The sequence below is a fragment of the Onychostruthus taczanowskii genome, unplaced genomic scaffold (assembly GCF_017590055.1).
Source record: "Onychostruthus taczanowskii isolate IOZ18803 unplaced genomic scaffold, ASM1759005v1 scaffold66, whole genome shotgun sequence".
Classification (NCBI taxonomy): domain Eukaryota; kingdom Metazoa; phylum Chordata; class Aves; order Passeriformes; family Passeridae; genus Onychostruthus; species Onychostruthus taczanowskii.
This window is the reverse complement of record NW_024504344.1, coordinates 3,127,027-3,134,476: the sequence shown is the minus strand read 5'-3', so window position 1 is coordinate 3,134,476 and position 7,450 is coordinate 3,127,027. Positions and strand designations below refer to the sequence as shown.

Here is a 7,450-nt window from a genome sequence, read left to right as displayed (position 1 = left end):
TGCTAGTAGCTGGGCAGAAAAACATCAACAGGGCTTTTACCCCCCCTCCACCTCCTTTGGAAAGAAAAGGCAAGAAAATGTTTTTAACGTGCTGCGTGCAGGCAGGTTGCGGGAGCCGTGTTCCCCGGCACGGCTCAGCAAGCACTGCCGGGGAAATCAACAGGGAACGTTCCTGATGCTATTTTAGACATCGGCAGAAAACGCCAGATAGCAACACCGAGTTCGACGGGGCTGCACAAACCCCGGAGCGGCGGCGGCACGGAACGCAGGGACCCGCTCCCGCCGATGTGTGGGTTGTCAGTCGATTTGTTGATGAGCTTGCTAACCACGACGTTGCTTTGACATGTCAGCTGGCGAGCCGGCGTCTGGATGCCTCGGTGTCATGCAGGCAGCTCCGTCTGAGCCCTGCGGAGAGCAGCTTAGATCCGCTGGCCGGGGTTAAAAATGAGCCGCAGTTAAGCTGCTGAAAGGGATCCGCGCTGCCGCCAACGTGAGTGCTCCGCGCCTGCCAGCGCAGGTGGAAGTGCATGCCTGTCTCCAAGGGGGGATGCAGCTCTCGCCGGGTGACTGCCGGCTCCATCGGGAGCGTCCTGGCTTGCTTGCCGGGGAGAGGATGGAAAGAGGGCATTTTACGGGATTGATGCAGCCAGTGATGCTGCTGAAGGCAGAGTGTGAGATTAAAGGCGGTATCTGAGCATAAAGATACCGCAACCTGATTTAGGAATAATGAATATAGCAGGGCTGGCTGCTGCAGGAAATATCCCCTTTGTAAGTCGGGCTGTTTGGAGCAAAAAAAGAGCAATTATGTGGATTCTGCTGCAGCTCATTGTGGTCGGGTTAATTTGGGAAAAGGGTGCTTGCTGGCAGCTAAAGGAGGCAGCCTGGCAGAAGGGTTAAAATGTGCAATTATCAGACCAGGCTGGGCTTTGAAATGGTACAATAATCCCAAGGCAGGGGAATATTTTTTGGTATGATTTATCTTCTGAATTAGTCGGGAGCAGGAAGATCTTAACTTAGAGGGCTACTCTTAATAATTTTTTTTTTTTAAATTTTAAAAATATTTTCAAAGACAGACCCTGTTTTGCAAAGCCCTGACACCACAATGACAGGCACTGCTGATACCAGCTGTCCTGCCTGCCATCTGAATGCCAGGCCTTCCCAGAAATGCTGCTTGTGAAAGATCCGTCACAGGGAAGTTTTTAACGCCCCGGTTTTGTGTGTGGGTGCGAAAGCACATCTGTGTTTGGGGAGAAGAGACATGAACTGCTCATTGTACCCCAAACTTGGCTGTGCAGCCAAGGAATTACTGTAGCTGTGATGATGAGTGTTAGGCAGGGCTGTGCTTTTAAAAGGACAGCCTGGCTGGGTTTAAACTAGAGCTTTCAGCGCTCATGGTCTTGGGCATCTCATAGATAAAACTGATGCCTGTTCCTCAAAAGCTGGTGTCAGATGCCTGGTGCTCTGATAGGACCTCCTGCATGGACACAGCAAGGACACAAGGTCTGAGTTGATTCATAGCTCTAGCTGGGGTGGCATAGTGAAAATGCCATGGAGAGCGACTTGGCAGGGTTGATTTGGACAGGATGGGGATTGGAAAGGAGGGCAAATGGCAGTGAATCTTCGTGGAGAGAAGGTGACCAGGGATCAAAAGGGAGAGATGGCATTGGTGTGTGCTGGGACAGGTCTGGGATGTGAAGGGGACAAGGGTTTGTGATGGCAGGGAGTGCTTCCAGTACTAACCCATCACATGTCAGCAATGCACAAAGCCACAAATGAGAGATATTGTACATTTGCAAGAAAAGGGGAATATGCTCCTTCCTCATTTCTCTACTAAAGTTTACATTGCAAACTGTGCCTCAGCTCTCCTTCCAGAGGGAAAAGAGCAGTTGCTGTGAAGGCTTATTTTTTAAAAAGCAGTAGCACAAGGAACTTAAAGCACAACCTTCCTCTGACATAACCTTACTCTGATCTCATTCCCAGTGGCTGCTTCAGGGCTGACCAGAATGAAACCATTCAGCAGTGTAAGAGCACATCCTCTGCAGAAGCAGCAGCCTACCTTGGAGGGCTACTTCATTTTCATTCATTAAATTTACTGTTTGTATTATTTTGTTTAATGCTGTTGAGGGAAAAGGGTCCTCTCTGCTGAGCATTCCTATTAAAACACACCTATTAAACCTCACCCCACAAAATCACACGGCCTGGCTGGTGCTAGTGGCAGTCCTGCTGGAAGGTTACAGGAACCAAGCACAGACCAACGCTGCTGTTGTCAAAGGCCAGGGATCTGCTGCTATGAGAGCAAGTACAATGAGGGAGGGAGGTTTTACAGCTTTCTAGCTGGCAGGAGATGTTCCAGATGACTTTTTCCTTCACCCTTCATCTAATGTGAAAAAGGAGATGGAGTAAAGGCTGTCCCTTCATGGCTTGTTGACAGCTTTTCAGGCAGAGGTTGGGAGGAACCAGTTAACACCTGGGTATTCCTGTAATTTAGTTCTTCCAGCAACTAATGCTTGTTCTTGATCTGTGTTTTCAGAAACCTCTCCATCCACCTCTGAAGCATGGTCACTGTTTTGCTTGGCAGGGTCAGAATCCTGGTTATCACTTGCTATTGACATGGGCATAGCATTTTATTCTTTCCACCTTCCCTCCATGAAAAGATGAAGCCCCACCAGCAAACTGATCCAGACTGCTCTGTTCTCCTGGGGTGACATCACACGGTGCCTTTCTCTGCCATGGAGCCCTGTGTCAGTGCAAGCTGCACTGAGAACATGGACCAGACCCAAAACTGGGTGAGGGCAAGGGCCTCCAACACCCCACAGCAAGGGGAATTGTATCACATGCACAGCAAACACTTTGCCAGTGGCTGCACCATATACTGAAGCAACCCCACAGCCTGCAGCCCTGATACAAAACCACTGACCTGAACAGCAGCCAGATCATTTTTCTTATGAGAATGCACCATTCTTGAGCAATTTTTCCAGCACATCCCACGCAAACAGGTTTCCTGTGAACACTGCACGGCAGCATTTACCATCTCATGCCAGCTCTTGTTTTTCCCTAATGGCAGGGGTTGGGAGGGCTCTCACATATCACTGGTGTGACAGTGCTGGTGGGCACAGAATCTGAGGGGTATCCTCATTGAAAATCGAGCACTGAACCATTTCATGTCACCAGTTCTGCTGAAGATAAAATTACAGGATGGTTTGGGTTGGAAGGGATCTTAAAGATCATCTATTTCCAACCTTAAGTTAGACAAGGTCACACCTTTCTGCAGAAATCTGAGATCCTGGACCTTGCACATACATACTAGTCTAATAACACATTCTTCATCTTCTTATCACTGCAACAGCTTTTCCAGGAAGGGCACGTTCACTCATCCCAGCTGGCATGCAGGGGGTTGCAGAAGCAGTGTTGATCCCTTAACACTGACACTAACTCCAGTTGTTTGGGATATTATGCTAAATTAGCTGATATTCTTGGTGGTAAAAAGGAAATGTGGAGGGAAATGGAGAGTGTCTGTAGAGTCTCATTTATGGCCCAGTGCATTTTGTGCCCACTCTGACCTGGAGTTTAAGCTACTGTGGAAGCAAGGAGATTTTAAGGCATTTTTTTGGCCCAATTTATCAACTTCCATTGCACAACAGCACCTCGGGGCAGCCAGGGTGTATCACCAGATACATTAACTGGGCTTCTTAGTGGTGAGTGATGGCCATGTGCTATTTGTTCATAACTAAGAAAAAGAAATGGCCAAAATCCCTCTCTTCCCACTGGCAGAGATAGAGGGATGTTTCTACAGGAGCAGCTCTGCTCCTTGGCAGCCACTACTTTTTGATCCAAGCTTGCAATCTCCTCATTCCCTCATTTCTGTATGCAGGAGGGAGGAGGAAGCAAAAGCAGCTATGCTTCTACTTGTCTGGCCCTGGTACCCCATACACTGATCTGATGGGAAGACCAGGGCAGAAAAGGTATTTATTCAAGATGATATAATTAACATTTCCCATATTGACTCATTTGGTAAGAGACTGATACTCTATTTCTCCCTTGATCACACTGAAAAGTCCATTAATTTTGAGCTGCCAAAAAAGAATTCGGGGATATAAAATTTGACCCTCAAGCAAAAAAAAAAAAAAAAAAAAAAAAAAAAAAAGAGCAGAAATTGAGTATTTTCCTTTATTTGTAATGCAATGCACTAAATAATGTTCAGCAGTGGCAAATGCCCAGGGAAAAGCATTTTATCATATAATTTTACAAGGGAGAGAAGAAGCAAACCCAATAGTTATGGACTCAGTGGATAGAGTGGATTGAGCCCTGTCCCTGTGCAATACTGGAGTCAGTCTGATCACCCTCCCATGTCTCTTGCACTTGTCCTGTCAGACCTATCTGAGGGTATTTGAGGTGATTCTTACCTAATTGTCAGGCACAGAAGCAACTTCTGTCTGGTATCACGACTGTGCCGTGAGCTGTGAGTTTCTGGGTTTGATTCCTGTGTTCACAAACTTCAAGTAAGTACCTGTTGGGAGAGGGAGAGAATGAGCTGGGTGGTAAGTTAGGTTCTTCTTGCCATTGTCAGAGGATTCAGTGTGGTTTGGAAGAGAGGCAAGAGACTTAAGAAAAACAATTCTCATATACACAAGTCTACAGAGAAAGCAACAATCAGCAGACAAAGAAAAACACAGCAACTTTAGCAACCTACAAAATTCACAGCAATGGTGCTGCACAGGGGGGGTTGCACAGGGGCATATGTGAAAAAGTTAAGTGGCCCCAAGAGTGAAAAAACATGCACAGCTGGCAGTATATTATGCAGTTCTCATCAGAGCATCCGAATTCCCCCTCAGTGAGCCGCGCTACGCTGCAGAGCAGTCTGTAATCAGGAAGCTTGGCAGTGATGGCAGAGATGTTCCTGGCATCCATTTTGACCAGTCCATTGTGAAGCCGTGTCTGCAGAGCCTCTCTGGGTACCAGAGAGAACAGAGGCCTCTCCTGCAACTGGGCAAGAGCTGTGGCTCTCCACACATTGGACAGGATCCACTTCAGCCCGCGGCACAAAGCCCTGGGAGCAATGGAGCTGGGGCCACGTTGCCTCTTTGTACCGAGTCTGGGCAGACACATCCAGGTCACTCACTCCAGACAGCATTCATGACCTGTGTCTTTGCTGTTTTTCAGTCGCCCAGAGGGGAGCTCAGAGCCTTGGCAGCAGCCCTGTCACAGTCCCCAGAGTCCCTGGGCTGTCCTGCCTGCTGAAGCACGGCTGGAGCGTGTGGCAGCTCAGGAACTTGGGAAGAGGCCACCACGTCCAGCTTGGATGTGATGTGCCTCACCCCACGGTGCCTTTTGGGTTCATTTAGGCACTCAGCTTATTCTTCAGTGGCTGAAGGGAGATCCAAGAACAGGATTTAGCTGTGGCTCACCCTCCCTTTCTCCTCCTCTATCCTCTAGAAAGAATAAATGCTAAAGAGAATGAAGGTCATCCACGGCCAAGGCAAGTCCACACTAATCCCTCTCTGGAGTCTTGGCCGAGTCCAGCTTTTAAGTCCTGGGAAGTATTAGCAAATGGATAATGGAACAGGAAATGCCAGATTTTGGTAGCTGTGAAAAGGAGAGACACACACGTTACCCATGCCGTGAGATAAAGGGGAGGGTTTCCCTCTCCTCTCAGGCTACGGATGCTAGAACTGAATGGACACGGTGTCCAAACTGGGTGAAAAAAGACTGTGCCACTCCTCTTGTGGGGCTTACAGGAAGGGGCCACACTGGGAAATGGCTTGAGGATGACTTTCATACTTGGTGCCTACCCCTGCTGTGCTTGCTTCCATGGAATTTTCAGTAGCTCCCCTTGCAGGCATTTGAGAGGGAACGAAAGCATGTCTGACAGCCCATTGCTCTTCCCTTTCCCTGCAGATCTTCCCTTTCATTTCTGAGCCCAGCTCAAAAAGGACTTTTCTCAGCCATCCTGGAAAAAGAACTGAAAGTGCGTGATCAGCTGAAAAAGCAAGCTCAAGCAGCTGCAAGCAAACCTGACACTTTCTGCAACATCCAAGAGTCCAGAAACTTTGTTTGCTTTGTTTCTAACAACTGATCAATTGAAACCAATCGATGAAATGCTGGGGGCTGGCACATTCCTGCCTCCACCCCATGGGCTCTGCCTGATCCTGATCCCAACAGCAGCCCAGAGCTGGCTCCCATGTAAATGCACACACAAGTACAGATCCTCCAGTGACATCTGATCCTCCAGGATATCTCATGGGTGTCTAATTATTATCTAAAGCCCAGCCTGGATAAAACAGAGGTTTTGATATCCCTTTTCTCACAAATCTTTTACCTAAATCTTCTCAAAACACAGTGGGCAACATTGTGGTTTATCTGCCATGCAGGCAACTGCTCCTGCTCTCCTTCAAAGCCCATTAATTGAGGCTGCAGTTAAACCTTGCAGAATTTTTCAAGCCCAGCTTCTCCAGCCCTGCAGGTAAATCTCTTGCATATCTCTTCCTTCATCTGTTACTGAAGCACTTCTCCTGGGCCCTGATCATACCTCAGTCTTACCCATTCACAACACCACCATGGAGATTTTTCTCCTAACCTTTCTCTTTTGGCCTGTTTCTCAGGCTGTACCCCTTCATGGGTTAATCCCTTCCAATGACACCAAACTCATGTCTTTGCTGTCAATGACCTGTGACTTCTCTGTCCATAGCCCTTCCCACCAACAACCAGCCCACAATGGTGGCCAACCTCCTTTCTCTCATGTCTTTGGAAGTGCTCTTCAAAAAACCTCCAAAAATCAGTCTCTGGTAGAAACCCATCTTTGCTCCCAGTATCTGCATACTGGTCATGTTGCCACACAACACATTGGTAAATATCACTTTCCTTCTCCATGTTCCCATTTGTCTGAGCCACCCATTTTCCTATGTCTTAATCTTGGAATAGCAAGAGTGAGGATTTGTTGCGTAGCACAGCTCAGCCCAGCTGCAGCTTCTTGTCCTATGGCAACAAGAACCAGGAATAATAACAGCAAGGTGGTGACTCATTAAAACCAATAACCTCAATAATTAGACTTACTTAACTTTTCCAATTGTATAAACAGCTGAGAAAAAAAAAAAAATAGAGTCTTATGCTTTACCAATATTTTTCCTTCTTCCAGTTTCCCACACAGAAATTGTCTGTATTGGCACTTGTCACAGTCAAATTTCCTCTCTCTCCACACAACAGTAAATTCATGGAGTGAACTGAAGTGTTTGCTTTGTCCATACTCTGTGAGTGCTGAAGACTCTCCAGCATCTCTTTTCTCTGAGCAAGGAGGAAACCAGCTGCAGCCCTGCCTTGGTGCCAACATTGTTCCAGCTGCTGTTGCTATAGGAAAAAAACCAAAGGCAGAACTGTCCAAGTTTCGAGTTCCTGAAAAAATCTGTTTAAGTCAGCAGGGATAGAAACTGGATGCAAATTTCTCTCCACATCTGAT

At 47.4% G+C, this 7,450-nt stretch overlaps 1 long non-coding RNA gene across 1 annotated transcript; it reads left to right on the top strand.

Annotated features, from left to right (window-relative positions):
- Nucleotides 1-232: 232 nt before the first annotated feature.
- LOC121344667 lies at nucleotides 233-7,222 on the top strand. Its single transcript, XR_005953862.1, has 2 exons — nucleotides 233-490; nucleotides 5,896-7,222. It is a non-coding gene; the product is annotated as an uncharacterized LOC121344667 (long non-coding RNA).
- The last annotated feature ends 228 nt before the right edge of the window (nucleotides 7,223-7,450 follow it).